We start from the raw sequence: 15,184 nt of genomic DNA on the forward strand, positions 1-15,184 counted from the left end.
CAGATTATTTGAGATAGGATTTCCCCTTTATATTAAACCCTGAACATTCTGGTTTTAAAAATATTCTCTTGACGAAGGTGCTGATCAAATCTTAGATAATAACTATATTATTTTAAGTTTAACATACATTTTTTAAATCTCTCTGCCCATTTTGTCTTATTTAAATTTTTAATTTTGTAATTTCGTCAAACGTATTCCCCAAATTAAATAAAAAAGTGGACGTAGTGGAGATTTTTTCCATTAATGTTCAGCCTAAAGACGATAAAAACTGTTTCAACTAAGTTGATAAAAACTTATTTTCTCCTCAAAATTGTGGTAATAAATTATTACTCTAATTTGTTTATCCTTTGCAAGAAGTAGCAGTTTAAGGAGACAACCAGCTGGGAAGCAGGGTAATGCGCGTGTGCAGAGGTTGTGACGAAAGATACAAGAATAATAATGTGATAGTCGGTACGTGGTGCCAAGCTGATTAGCTGGGCTAGGAGTAAATGCAACCTAAATGTCAACGTTTACTAAAACATTTTCTAAATATAATAAATTATGGGACGTTAATTCTTGCTGTAGAGTAAATAATAAGACTGAGTAATCGCGTAAGAGCCTTTGCTAAGTTTGCATGCTAAAAATGATGTCTATAGTTTGCTTTACTTTTGATATGGCAGTCAAACAGACTCTGATACACACAAAAAATGTTTACATCCCTTCGACAGACAAAAAAGAAATTTTGCCAGCCTAGTGAATGGTAGCCTTCAATTACTTGCAACCAAATCCTATGGATGGAAATGCACCATTATATGTAGAATTGTTAAGTATCCATTTTGACAGGTGCGGCTGGTAGCAGTCCTCAGGGATGTAATTATGACGCACTTCTGGACTTGGACGCTCTAGTTCTCTATTTAATAGCCAGCTGTTGTAAAAAACTGAGTTTGTTCCCATAAGAACAATATTAAACCTCTTGCACTTTTACTCCCTTCTTTTTGATCGTAGCGTTATAGAAGACGTCTCATTTTAGAGATAATTAAAACACATTCAAACGTGCATGAGGCCTACCATTGTTTTGGACTATCAATATGGAATATGGACGATAATGCGACCGGCTCTTTCACTAAAAGTGATGAGTGCAAATTGACATTTATTAGGTGTAGTAAAAGTCACTTTATATTTGAATAAATTCAGCAAAATTAAATAAATATCATATTTCATGTTTTAAGTTAGTACAGTTTCAATATCCAAGAACATTTAAAAACATAGACTTTTTATAAGAAATGTTTAATTTAACTGTAGCATATGTATACAGTATCATGTTTAGAAAGCAAGAAAAGAATTAATAGAAGACAAAATTTGGTACAGAGAATACAAATTAATAATGTGTGTCAATCTATGATAAATTACGGATTGTGTTAATGAAATGAAAAGCGTGAATGGGATTTCGTCTACAACTAATCTGGTCAACTAGAGTTAAAATGTATCTTCCTAGCGAGATAATTTCCTTATAAATTTCTCAGTGCCTAGCAGGACCTATGGACAAAAATCTTGCAAAACATTTTATATTAATAGCACATCTTAGCACGAGCTTACCTTGTAGAAATTAAGGAATGTCAAATATTTTATTATTTTTTTATTGTTAATTTAATGTACTACACAAAGCCATTTCTATAGAGTAAAACTGTTTTTTGTGTCCCAGATTAATTTATGACTTCTAATTAAATAATTTTTTATAAATGAAAAGAAAAACGTGAGTGGGAGTTCGTCTACACCTTCTCTGGACAGTTCGAATTAAATTTTATCTTTCTCCCTTTAATGTACTACACAAAGCCATTTCTATAGAGTAAAACTTTTTTTGTGTCCCAGATGCATTTATGACTTCTAACTAAAGAATTTTTTATAAATGAAAAGAAAAACGTGAGTGGGAGTTCGTCTATACCTTCTCTGGACAGTTTGAATTAAATTTTATCTTCCTAACGCGAGAATTTCCCTCAAAGACTTTCCCAGCGTCTGCTAATTTTAATTTACCTTGTTAACATCCTGCTGCTCTAAGGAATAAGTATGGTGCCGTAGTCGCTGCGCTGTTTTTAATTCAACCCTTACTTTAATAAGACGCTGCGGCTCTTTGATTAGCAAAGCTTCGCTCGCTGGCCTTTACAAAATGTCTTTAATATTGCATCTTTGTGTTCTTCCCTTTGATGTCGTGTTTAAGCCCTTAATGTTTTCTTTAGTCATAATTTTATTATAATTTTTTTATAGTATACGTCTAGTTTAAATTATGTATAGTTTAAACTTTGAATTATTCTCTATATAAGTTGAAATGATGTAAGGTGTTACGATATGTGCAACACTAACCAGTAAGTACAATTTGAAAGGACTATAAGAGGTGTAAACAAATTGTTACAATATGATTGGTAAAGTTGTCATATCATTCATGCAGGGTATCTGCTCATAAAAATAATGATATTTACATATTGCTATTTGTTATAGTGTGTAGAGAAAAAAAAAACATGCAGGTGCTCAATTTTGGCCTATTATATAAACCTTGGCCAGTACTCTTCACACATAATCTTCATCCACATTCGTTGGACAGTTTTTTAATGTTTACGAGATAAAGTACTAAAATGCACAAGTAGAATTCATAATGAATAATACATTTCATGGTGTTTAAACTTATACATGTTTCCATATATTTTCCAATAGATTTTAACGAATTTTAGAAACATTTCGAGCAAAACCCAATCAAATACCTCCTCCTTTCTATTACAGTAGATATAAGTTATTTGTAGACAGGGCAAAAAAATTAAAAGTGTTCTGAGGTGCTTACAAAATATCCTAAACTTATTTTAACAAAACAGTTTTTAGTTCAAATAGTTTTCGAGATATTGATAACATATAAGTCCTATAAGAAATAAATTATTAAAATATTTTTGTTTTCACAAAATCTACCTTCTTCCGACGGAGCCGAAACGACTATTTTACCTAGAAATTGTCTTCTCCTTGGAACAGGTATCGAATATTTTACTTACTTGCTTAAAATATACCCCATCCAGTATCCCAAAAAGAATCTTCTACTCTTTTATGACTGAAAGATCCCCTACAGTTTTAGAAATATTTCCTTTATTTTTCTCTTTGGTTCACGAATATGTCCTAAATTGTAAAAAAATTTACATTTCCGTCGTCTTCACTTAACTCGAGATTTGCCAAGCAGTATTCCACCCTCAGATCTCAGCGGCTATTGTGCAGAAAGGTGGGAACATCCTCGCAGTCAAGTCCAAAGAGTTGAGATTGCGAACTTTGCCAAGCAGTACTCCTCTCTCGGATCTCAGCGGCTATTGTGCAGAAAGGTGGGAACATCCTCGCAGTCAAGTCTAAAGAGTTGAGATTGCGAGCTTTGCCAAGCAGTATTCCACCCTCAGCTCTCAGCGGCTATTATGCAGAAAGGTGGGAACATCCTCGCAGTCAAGTCTAAAGAGTTGAGATTGCGAACTTTGCCATGTAGTAGTACTCCACCCTCGGATCTCAGCGGCTATTGTGCAGAAAGGTGGGAACATCCTCGCAGTCAAGTCTAAAGAGTTGAGATTGCGAACTTTGCCAAGTAGTACTCCACCCTCGGATCTCAGCAGCTATTGCCATGCAGCAGTCTGTAACTTGGCGCTCTTCCATAGTCTCTGACTTCCAATTTGTCCTCGTTTACTTGTCTTGGGTCCCATTCTCCCAGCACGTACCGTTCAATATTGTTTTCTCTCTGAAACGCGTATCTCTGTTCTTGTAATGTATGATAGCTTTTTCCGACAAAAGGTTCCTTTCATGGGAAATATACAACTATAATGATTCGTTCAATTTGTTATAAAATAAAAAAAAGATGTGTTGATTTGATTATGTTTTGTTTGTTTAATAAACGTTATAAAATGCAATATAATACGAATGGTTTTTTTTTAATTATCTGTTCAAACGTCTATTTTAAAATATGTGTGTCAAGTTATACAAAATTTTAAATTTTACAGAAGGTTTACAAGAATATTTAAATATTCAATATATGATCAACATACCTTATTCATTTGTAACCCACATTAGATAAGACACTATTTAAATTTGTATTAAAATTATTCTTAGTAATAACTTGTTTATTAAAGTTTAGCTAACTGAAATTATAATACACTTAACTTTTAGACAAAACCGTTATATTTTTGTAGTAAAATACTTTTTTAATATTACAGTTTACTGTTTTAAAGGTCACTCTGAAAATATCAATTTTTTGCTTGTAGCATTAGACCCAATATCAGGGTAGAAGGTGTTCAAAACGCATCTTTAGTTGGGTAATACATATTGAAAAACTCTTATCAATATCGTTCTGACCTTGAAAATTAATAAAAGCTATGAATATTATTTTTTTTTTAAATTTTTCATTTTGATATTTTAACAGTACGATACTACCAGTTAGTAATGTTAGCCATCTTTTTCACTGAAACAATACATCAGTTAAATACTGTTTTGGCTAAAGTATATTCTGATTTATTAGAATATGGATCTGGTAGTCAATAAACATGTGATGGCAGATACTACTTTGTTGTTCTTGGTTATAATCGTTTAAATTTATGAACATTGTCAATTATTGAAGAGAAGAACACAAAAAATCTTTTCTCAACAAGAACATCTGTTACAAAATATCTGTTTATAAATCCTTGTTAACTTGTGTGTAAAGGTTGTTTTTGCAGACACCTGTATATTCCAAGTACATGTACTTTTGAGAACTTTCCAAAGATTCTCTAATATGGAACTATATAATTTTCCTAAGCAAAGAACCCTTCTCAATAAGAATATATGTAAAAGTAATACATGTTTATTTTTTATGTTAATTATTTACTAATGCTAATACTAGGCTCTATTACACCGGTAATATAATAAATTATAAAACGAAAGATTAAAAACTTGCTAGATGGCTCTTTTGTTTCCTTGAAAGGAGGAAACACAAAGTGGATTAAAAGTGTCTTGATGAAAACTAAAAGTTTGGTGAAACTTTTTAAGTCATCCAACTCTTTCTGACTGTAATGGCTTACAGTACGCCTAACACTTGTGTGCTCCAATTATTGCTATCGACAGTTTTAGACAACGATGTTATATCAAATATAATTTTGGTTCCCTAGGAAATTCATAAGAATTTCTTATATGTATTTGTGAATTTTAATGCATTGTAAATCTCTTTAAATATTAGTAGTGTGTGATTTTTATGTAGTTATACTTTAATTACTGGAGCCATAGTTCCTAAGTTAATGCTAATATGAATTGTTTTTATATTTGAAATTTGGATAATGATAGGAATTATTTTATGTAGGTATAACAGTTTTAAATTCAAAAACTGGATAGTTAAGTAAAAAGGGCGATGATCTGAAATTCTTCAAACCATCTCATATCTGGTGAAAATGACTTTGTAAAAGTTTACTAAATGTTTCTCCGGACAATTCAAATTAAAGAGAGCTGTTGATGTGAACATTTTTATTTACTTTTAACCCTCAAATTTAAATAAATTATTCTTACAAATTATAAGTGTGGTAATTTCTTTTTTAATTTCATCGTAACTTTTCCAACTGCCGCTATTTTAAATACAGGGAACAAGTAACTGAACTGCAACAGTTTATCGAGTTGAGTATGTACACATGTCATTTTAAACGTCCTTGGAATTTAAGTGTCCTAGAAAAACGGAACTAGGTTACAAATATTAGCCTCATATTGTCACATATAAGACATCTCGCCAATTAGGGTCGCAGCTCAAGCTCTTCTGCAACAATATTAAGAAGATTACCTTCGCAATTCATAAGAGATCAATACAAAATATTTAGGCTCTGATCCACATAACCCTGTAAAACTTGATCTCTGTGTCGATGTACAACAGTGCTAACACCACCAACTTTTAAAATTCTCCAGCCTATTTCGTTAGTTTGTTTTTTAGGATCATCCAACCTCTCAGACACTTTCTGTCTCTTTAAGCGCATGGTCTCTCGAAAACAGCCGCCAGGAATACCTTCTATCTGGGAGTTACTGATATTCAAATACGAGTATAATCTGCCCTATAAAATATGCATCTACTTCTAACAGACCTCTGAAAAGTCTAACAACTCCTTATTCTCTGTGACCACATGAATCTAGACGTGCAACTAGCCTTTTATAAATTCATGTCACTAATCATCTCTCAAACTAAGTGCCAAGTGAATACATATCTTAGAAATCTTTCAGAGGTATCTTTGAACTAGAGAACTTTTACAGAGTTTCGCTGTAATTTTGCTGCATCGTGTGTCTCGGGTACATCAGCAAACGAGGAAGAGGGGAGATATAAACTAAAACTACCCCCCTCTTGTACAATCTCACCTTATATAGTCTGGGTTGTCTTTTGGTCTCTAGCAACACCCAGCCCATAGGTGGTGATAAGTCCCTGGACGCTCAGGCTGTGGAAGTTTACGATATGTAAAACTTTTGGTCTGTAAGAGTTTTAGCCTGTTAGAGGTTTCGAACTCTCCCCTCTTCTAAGTGTAAGCTGTAGATTTGTATGAACACCCAGTCTCTCATTACACACTTAACAATTGTAACGTCATCTGTGACTCCATCAGCGTGACAATACAGACATCTGATTATTTTTTATAATATTGCACATGTGTTTATTTTCAACGCTTGACCTTCACCCGCCAGTTATATTTGAGTGTACACTATCTCCGATCATAAAGGGTTTAACCGCTAAATTATAGATACCATACGTCGTTATTACAATGAGATAGGTAAGTGCGACGTCTGGAGAGGAATAGTATTGTGCATATACAAACTCTCCAGATGTTAATACGCTTGATGAATTGCTCGTAGCGGTGAGGGTGCATATATTCGGCAATCGGAAAACCTCTTACTGCATTTACCGTGTTGATTCATTGAATAAGCTCCACTGATGCTCCATTGGATAAACCCTCCTCAGATGATTCCCTGGTTAAAAAACATACTTAGATTCTTGGAATTATGATCTAAATTGACGTGAACTGAAACCATACAAGTGAATTAGGGTTGTTTTCTTAATATGTGAAATATCCTGTGCACTTTTCATATTTCGAATATTACTAATTTTATGTTTCTCAGTACCTACTCGTAAATTCCCTGGTTTGCACTAAAAAATTCCATAATGTATAAAATAAAAATTATATTTCTATAAGGTACGGGTTGGGCTGCTAATATAACCATACATTCACTAGCGAAGCTTGAATAATATTAGATTTTAATTTGATTTCAAATAGGAAGAATTCATAAATGTTTGCATTATGGAATTGCTTAATCTACATAAAGACTCGTTTGTAAATATTGTTAGTTTTAACTTTTCAAATATTCCAACATTATTATTGATTGAATTTAATGTTATGAATTTAAAAGTTCACTTCATACAATAAGGCCTGCATTCAATAAATATAACACTATTGAATCCTTAGAAAAAAGAGACGAACATAACTACTTAAAATGCTTTTCTGACGAAATAAATTGACCACTCTTCCTTCCTTAACAAGAAACATAATCGAAAAAAGAGTTCATGCCAGAGCCAAGCGTATTAGGTCCAAATGAATGTAATATAGAGACCTTTCAAGATCCTGAAGCCTTTTACGTTGACCCTCTCGCCCTTAGAGATATCAAGACTTTCATATTGAAATCTTTACCTCTTTGATTCCGAGCACGATATTGCCTTATCTCTTCTGATTTAAGTAAACATAATAGTATTGTTTCTACAGATGTAACTTTTTTAATTTATCAAACACCAATTAATAGTTTGTTTTTGGAAATAAGGCTGATTGAAAACAAATATTATAATCTATAGCAGAGAAAATCTGGTATCAAATTTCAGCAAGTACTCAGATTGCTTCAAGTCAGTTCCAATATATATGCTAGATTGTGTGTGTGTGTGTGTGTTGAGTTAAGGAGAAATTAAATTATAGTTCATTTATTTCACTGATCGTTTGTGTTTTAATTTCTTTGCCGAGTTTAAAACAAGGAAATTAATTAAGTTACTGTACTGTAATTTTAGCTTTAACTGTACTTAAATGAGATTTTAAATGGAATCAGTTTTTTAAACTCTACGATGCATACATGTAATTAATTTCCACTAAAACAAACAACGTCGATTAAAATCTGCTGGTGTGTTTTACAGTTGCCTCCGGAGCATCGAAGAGTAAACAGCTACTGAATTTCATGTAAGTGTTTTCATAATAATATTATTCCAATTTATTTCTGAATTTACAATTATTTTTATTTAATGTGTAGTTAGTGATACATTTGGGAAAATGGCAAATTTTAATAAAGCGTGTTGTGGAATTTATAAAAATTGAGAAAGGAAGATCTAACAATGTTATAAGTAGGTCAGCAAGCCTTTGTTTCCATGAAACATTGAACCAATAAAGCAAAGGACATAGATGTTGTGAATATTAGAGAGGAAGCGGATGTGGACATGTACTTTCTTTGTCCGATGGTTGTCGAATTCTTCTTTCTGCGCAACTGTGTCCTGGACGTTCTGTACAGATTTTATGTCCGCCAAACATATGAGGGCGCTACACGCCAAAAGTTTAAAATAAATAAGTGAAGCTGCGAAATAGATACTATGTGACAGGACAGATTAATGTACATGTATCCATCATAACTACAGGGCGTTGGCAACATGGATTTCCGCTATGAGGGCTTTTGCATTGATTCCAATCTAAATCACCATAGTGCATTTCATGTTCAGAATGGAGTACGGCTCTAATGAAGATCATCACGCTATCAGACGAGCCAAAAAGAACAGCGCCAGCTCTTGGCAGAGAGTGTACTTTGATGGGCTACGTCGTAATGTACATCAGTTAGATCTAAACAAGACCTATGAAATTTTTAATCAGTTTGAAAAAGAATTTGGGAGCCTTAATAACATGTTTATAAACTACTAGCAGTTACCCGCGGTTATACATGCAATTTCGAAAGCTTGGCAGTTGTATGAGCAATACTGGTTCGAGTGAAGTATATTTCCGACTCTAATGGTAAGTTTGCCTTTTTGCCACGATCAAGAAAATATGCCATAATTGTATACTTGTGGACATTGTAATTTATTCCGGTCTTAGGATTTTTTGTGTGCCATGGTTAATTTTTTTCCCAGAAACCGACTTCGGCCATAAGATAAATACAATGGATTGTATAACAGTCTTTATTATAGCAAGAGATAGATATTAACACTTGTTTATTTCTGCCTTACAGTACTTATCAATCACTCAATAGTATATTTTGTTAAAACGTACAGTTAAAAACATATTGTCCTTAAAACTTATAATTCTGGATAAACTCCGTGTTCAACCCTACAGCGATTTCAGAAAAACCTGAAATAAGTTTTGTTACTATCAAGGTTATAGTACATTTATAGTCTTTGCTTTCAAGACTATAAATGTAAACAAATGTATAATGAAGTTAAAATTTTGAAACTCATGGTTGTGCTGTCATAAAACAATGTTTACAACACTTTATGACATTTAACAGCGTCTTTCAATTAAGAACATTTGTTTGTTAGAATGCAACTTTCGATACTAACATGGAATTTTTCGCAACTTTAGAGACCAGTGGGGCATAACCCGGATGTATTTTTGAAATAAGAATAGGCCTTTGTGCTAACAAGAGACCCTACGATTGTCCATATAAAATTTCAGTACAATGCACAGTAGTTGTTACATGATTGAGTAAATATACACACTCACATACATCTTTAGATTTTTATATAACAGTATATATTTATAATAAATAGTTTTAATTAACTTTCAAGATTTTAATACAAGAGTAGTGACAACAATTTTGATTTTATTTAATAAAAAAGCGTTTCTTTAGCGATAACGTTGTAGGAGAGAAGATAAATAAAATCTTTTATTCCAATATTGTTTTAAAAGTTTCCTTCTATTGTAATTTTATAAATTAATGCGAATGTAGCTGGGCTTGGTGCCTGTTTAGTTGAAAATGCCAACAAGCCCACTCTAAAAATCTGCATAATGAAGGTTTAAAAGTGCACTATTGTACTTGTGCCAATTTCGTCACAGATGCAATTTTAATATAAATTTAACACAATGCAATAAAATAAACACAGCTTTGATATTATAATAGAATCGATGCTCATTTTTGGTCTGTACGAATAAAAGAGAGTACACAAGCTTTACAAGACTTTAGTTTTTACAAATATTATTTTATATATTTAGTTTTTGTCTTCTAAAATGTATTACTATTTTAATTAAATAGATTCATAAAGTTAGTACATTGGATAACAAAGAGGTGCTTCACTAATTGTGTAAACTTTATGTTGTTTCGAATTATGCTTTGGTATAAGTGGTTAATTCTACGTGCTATTTTTTGAAATAAGACGATCACGTGAACCTCTATGTGGTAGGCGTGGAGCAACAGGCATTATTGGCACAATGGGATGATGCCACCTTGGATGGCTTCAGGTTAAACACCTATATTTAATAACACGTATTACGTAAATGCGCGCACTTGCTTGGTTTTGAAAGAACGGTCACAGCGAGTTATCACACTAAATGAGCCATCAAAGTTGGGATAGTGACAGGATATTCGGTATGGGTAAGGTTTGGAGTAGGGGAAACTCCTGTCGAGATCCTATGAGGGGGGATAGTGGGAACTTTATCACAGCTATGTCACCTTGGGAAAAGTGGAGGCTACCCGTGTTCCAGCTTCTTCGAGCCGAAGTGAGCAGGGAAAATTTCTCCCTCATGTTTAGGATAGCAACAACCTTTAACAGTAAGTGAGCGCCACTTACTCCACCAGCCATTCTCCGTATTAAATAAGACCTATCAATCCACCCTTCCACCTCAATATCTTTAATTTGTGGTTAGTGACGCGCTCTAGTCCAAAGCGTTGTCCAGATCAAAGTGGCACATCGGTTTTTGCTGTTTTCAATTTGGGTTCAACAATCCGGAAGTGAATCTTTCTTTTGACGAATCTGAAACATAGAATACACTTTGATTATCTTTTGTGTAGACTAAACCATATTTAAAAAGAAAACCTAAAGTGACACTAGTAGTTACGAAGGTCAATTCGCGCTAAAACCGTCAAAATACTAAGTATTAGTAAAAACCTTCACAATGCTATTACAGGTTGAAAAGTATGGTTAGATTACAAACTCGATTCGAATTTGGGAGACTATTCCATCACTTGAGAGATTGCATAGATTTTTATCACGATGGTTCTTCAACCGATTTACAAGCAAGAATCACAAACTATCACAATTCAGTGATCAATGATATAATGTTTATTATAATTTATTCAAAACTACATCATATACATTAACTATGTGAAACCTAACATCGTATTACACTATTTATTAAATACTACAGGATTTCCAACACGAGAGTAAAATAAGTACTCGCTTCGTGTGTATTGTGAATCTTAGCACAGTACTGTAGTGTTAGTAATGGTTTACCGATTATAGAACTCCTTCCTCCACGCTTTAAATTCCATCGACAAGGATGCTCGTTTTTCATGACATTTAAGGAAATCTGTCAAAAGCAGTTAGCCGAGACAGGTCGGGATTGAGTATTGTTGTGCTGATGGAAGGATGAAAATATGTTTTTGTGAATAGGTGGATACAGGATGATTGATAAACTGTTGATGATAGTTCTAACTTTATTCAGGTGCAATTAATCTTTTTGTTAATTTTTCAGTGAATTTCGACCTCATTCTGTTTTCTCAAGTATTATATTATCTTTTGCTCATTGCATAATCTTACATTAGTATTATTAAAATACAAATTAAAACTCTTTTGATCATAGATGTATAAATAGTTATAGCAATAATTTAATTTAAAAGCAATTCAACGTCACGGCATTGGTCTAATTATTTCCGTGAGAGTAAAGCTACACTAATGGTATAGAGCTGAAACTGAGATAGTTAGATAGTTTATTGCTCGTCCAAGCGATAGAATTGTCTCTACCGATAAGATTGCAATTTAAAATAAGAAAGAGAAAATTAATTAAAGCTGTCTCTTTTGTTATTACACTATTTAATATTTATTTTATTTGTTATTGCTTTGTGGCTTTTTATTTGAAATACTGTAGATAATAAAAATAAAGAAATAATTTTAAGCACATTACAGTTCTAAATGTTGTATTAATTTACCTAGTACAAATTGATATAGTAATTTTTATTACCATATAAAAGCAGTAAAAGGTGGTTTGCTCACTTCCTACGAGTTCAATATATTTTCATAACAAATAAATAGTATTTGTCACAAAAGTAAGTGAAGCCAGTTTGCCCAGGAGGGATCACTTCTGGCTGGTCTGTACCTTCCAGCTAAACGGACACTGGGTACACCAAAAACTTATGTGTTACTAAAATTGGGGTAATCTCATGGTTATCAATGATTGGCATATCACTAACCGTAAAATAGATATAATTTGAGGTAGGTGTTAATGATTGATAGATATATTTTACTACGGAAGGTAAGGGAATGGTAAGTAAATAGTAATATCTTACTTATGCTATTACTAGCCTAACCATGAGGGCCTTTGGCTGGAGAGGCTAGAACAGAAAGTTCCTCGCCCCTTCCAAGCTGACATGACTGATATATAGTGCCCGCTACCCCCTTTATCTCGAGAAGAGGTGGATCACTAACTCCTACCTCATTCATCCTGAATATCCTGTCACTTAACAATCCCTAAGGTTCTTTCTAGGTATGAATGCAATGAAGCGTTCTTAACTTCTTGTCCTAAGTGAACAAACAAAGTGAAGCGTGGCGGGATGTTTTCAAGGAACCTCAAGGAAAGTCAGTGATGGCCATTGAAGAAAGCCATTTGTGCCTCATTTCATCTAGCAATAAACAAATTTAAAATCTTTAGGCAACACTAACGGAACTGAGAGATGGTTACAAACATTCTTCACTGCACTCCGTCCACTCTTAACCGAACAGATATAGCAGGTGTATCTGGCATTAACATGAAAGCTTTGGTAATACGTGATCAAATTGATATTGTGTAAGCATTTACTGTGATCAATCACTCATTCGAAGAAATCATCTCAGCTGATCTCGGTATGATCAAGTCTTGAAAATTTGATCATAAGGTTTTATTTTATAAACAGTGGCGTTTTCTCTCTCTGAGATAACCTAATTAAAACTCTGGGGAATTCCTTTTTGAGAAATCAAGCAAAATGTACCCTGCTGCCAGTCCCATCTCGGGTAAACAACTGCCTAGTGTCGTTTCCAAGCTTTGTATAAATCCATAATGGTCATTGGAAGAAACATTCAATATTAACAAGTCTATTTCCTTGCATAAAGGCTGGAGATCTGTCCTGCAACACGGCTTCATAACGGAACATCAGTATTAACATTTTACCTTGGGGCCATTAAACGTTGGCTCTATATTTCCATACAGTGTTCGAGAGGGCGTCTTAGCCCTGACTTCTCCTGATAAATCAAGGTATCCCATAACTTTAGATGGAAATTAAATATATGTTATATAGGTTAGTCAATTACGATACAAATACATTTTAAGAAAACTGATATAGGAATCGGGGAAAAATAAGTTTTGTAACATTAATCTCGTACTTTGATAGTGACAAAGACTTATATCGATGTTACGTTGTCGTAGTGGCATGCAGTTAATTTCGATCAACCAAGTTCAATGTTCTTAACCAGTTTTAACATCTGATGACCGAAGATGGCTCTCCACAGCAGAGCCGAATTATTTCAAGGTTATAATTATGTTAGCAATTTTTTATGCGATGTGAACAGTAAGAATCAGGTGATAGTCCAATACACTGTCTGCGTAACCCTAAGAACTATGTAACTGTACGTTAGTACATAAAGGTTGTTAATTTCAGTATAAGAGACGAAATAAAAATGTAAAATCAAACTGGGAACTTGTGAGAGGCTCAGTCGAACCATTGTATCGCAGAAGAGACGAGTCATTAGGGCACAGCATGGAGCAATACAAAGCAACAATATATCACGTCAAAAACAAGGCTAGATGGTTGAGCCTGTTGGAAAAGATTGATATTCCCGCCATCGTGGAAAATCTTGTTCAGTTTCCATCTAATTACGTAGGGCTTTATCTTAAACATTACTTTCTGACATACTTCAAACACTTTAATATTGCTATAGAATTGTAGTCAACGTAAAAAGTAACTATTTATCTTTCTTAACATTAAAATACGTTTGTACAGTACATAATAACGTTTGTGATGTACTCAGAAAAGTCACTTCTATTATTTTCTAATCCCTTAGAAATTTCTAATTGAAGCTTGAAAACCCAAACAATACAATAAATATTACATGACGAATGTTTGTCTAGCTGTTAGAGGTTGGCGTTAATGGAGGTATTGATTACTGAGTCAGTAATAATGAGCAAATGTGGTTGGCTGTGGCGAAGCTAATGTAGGATTTATATGCAAATTATAATCCAGCTAGGAAAGCCACAGATTTAATCTGTGATTGGATTTTTCCTTCGGTAGTTTTTAATTGTGCTCTTGTAAATGTAATTTATTTAAGTAAGTAAAAATATTGGTACAAGCTAAGTTCCGTTACTAATTTTTATTACGTACACCTTCAAAACGTACAAACACCTGTGTGTTTGATTCTTTTACAAACACTTGACAAGATTTTAGGTGCTAGTGTGATTAGGAGTAGGTAGCATAAAATTACAAGTACATACTTATCAAGATTTTTTACATAACCAAACATCCCAGAAATGCCACGTACAATTCTTGTTTACTTTTTCTGTGTATGTCTGTTTTCTACATTAAAAACACAACATTCTGTAATAATTGCATCGTTTTCCCTACTACTATCGGGTACGTAGAATACTCTCCACATACAAAAATACCTCCTGCCTGTTTCTATATTAATTAACCTTGCCCATCGCGCATCGTTACAAACCTCTCAGCACTGTGATGTAATCGTCAGGTTATTCACCTAATATTTTTTAACTTACAGTAGTTTTTAATAAACTTCATTCTAATTCTTTTACTCTGATGGGTATCTCGTGCAGTAAGTACTAGTGTACATTTTGTATTTAAATAAATCGTATTGACTGTGGAATTTTGTTCCATTTAGAATTTAAGATACGTAAATATACTTATTCGTTTGTTGTATTAATTTTAATAACACGCATAAGTCATTAACACGCAATACAAAAATGGCGATGTGTAAGCTTCAAAACAATAATAG

General features: G+C 33.3%; 1 protein-coding gene across 2 annotated transcripts in view; it reads left to right on the forward strand.

Moving 5' to 3' along the window:
* Positions 1-8,149: 8,149 nt before the first annotated feature.
* Positions 8,150-15,184, forward strand: part of LOC124352699 (alpha-1,6-mannosyl-glycoprotein 2-beta-N-acetylglucosaminyltransferase) — a 92,904-nt gene continuing 85,869 nt past the window's right edge. For both annotated transcript variants that reach the window (XM_046802301.1, XM_046802302.1), the window contains exon 1: positions 8,150-8,195. The gene's annotated coding sequence lies outside the window, so the exon portion shown is untranslated. The remainder of the gene's footprint in view (positions 8,196-15,184) is intronic.

This window comes from Homalodisca vitripennis, chromosome 1 (genome assembly GCF_021130785.1).
Source record: "Homalodisca vitripennis isolate AUS2020 chromosome 1, UT_GWSS_2.1, whole genome shotgun sequence".
In the NCBI taxonomy this organism is placed as follows: domain Eukaryota; kingdom Metazoa; phylum Arthropoda; class Insecta; order Hemiptera; family Cicadellidae; genus Homalodisca; species Homalodisca vitripennis.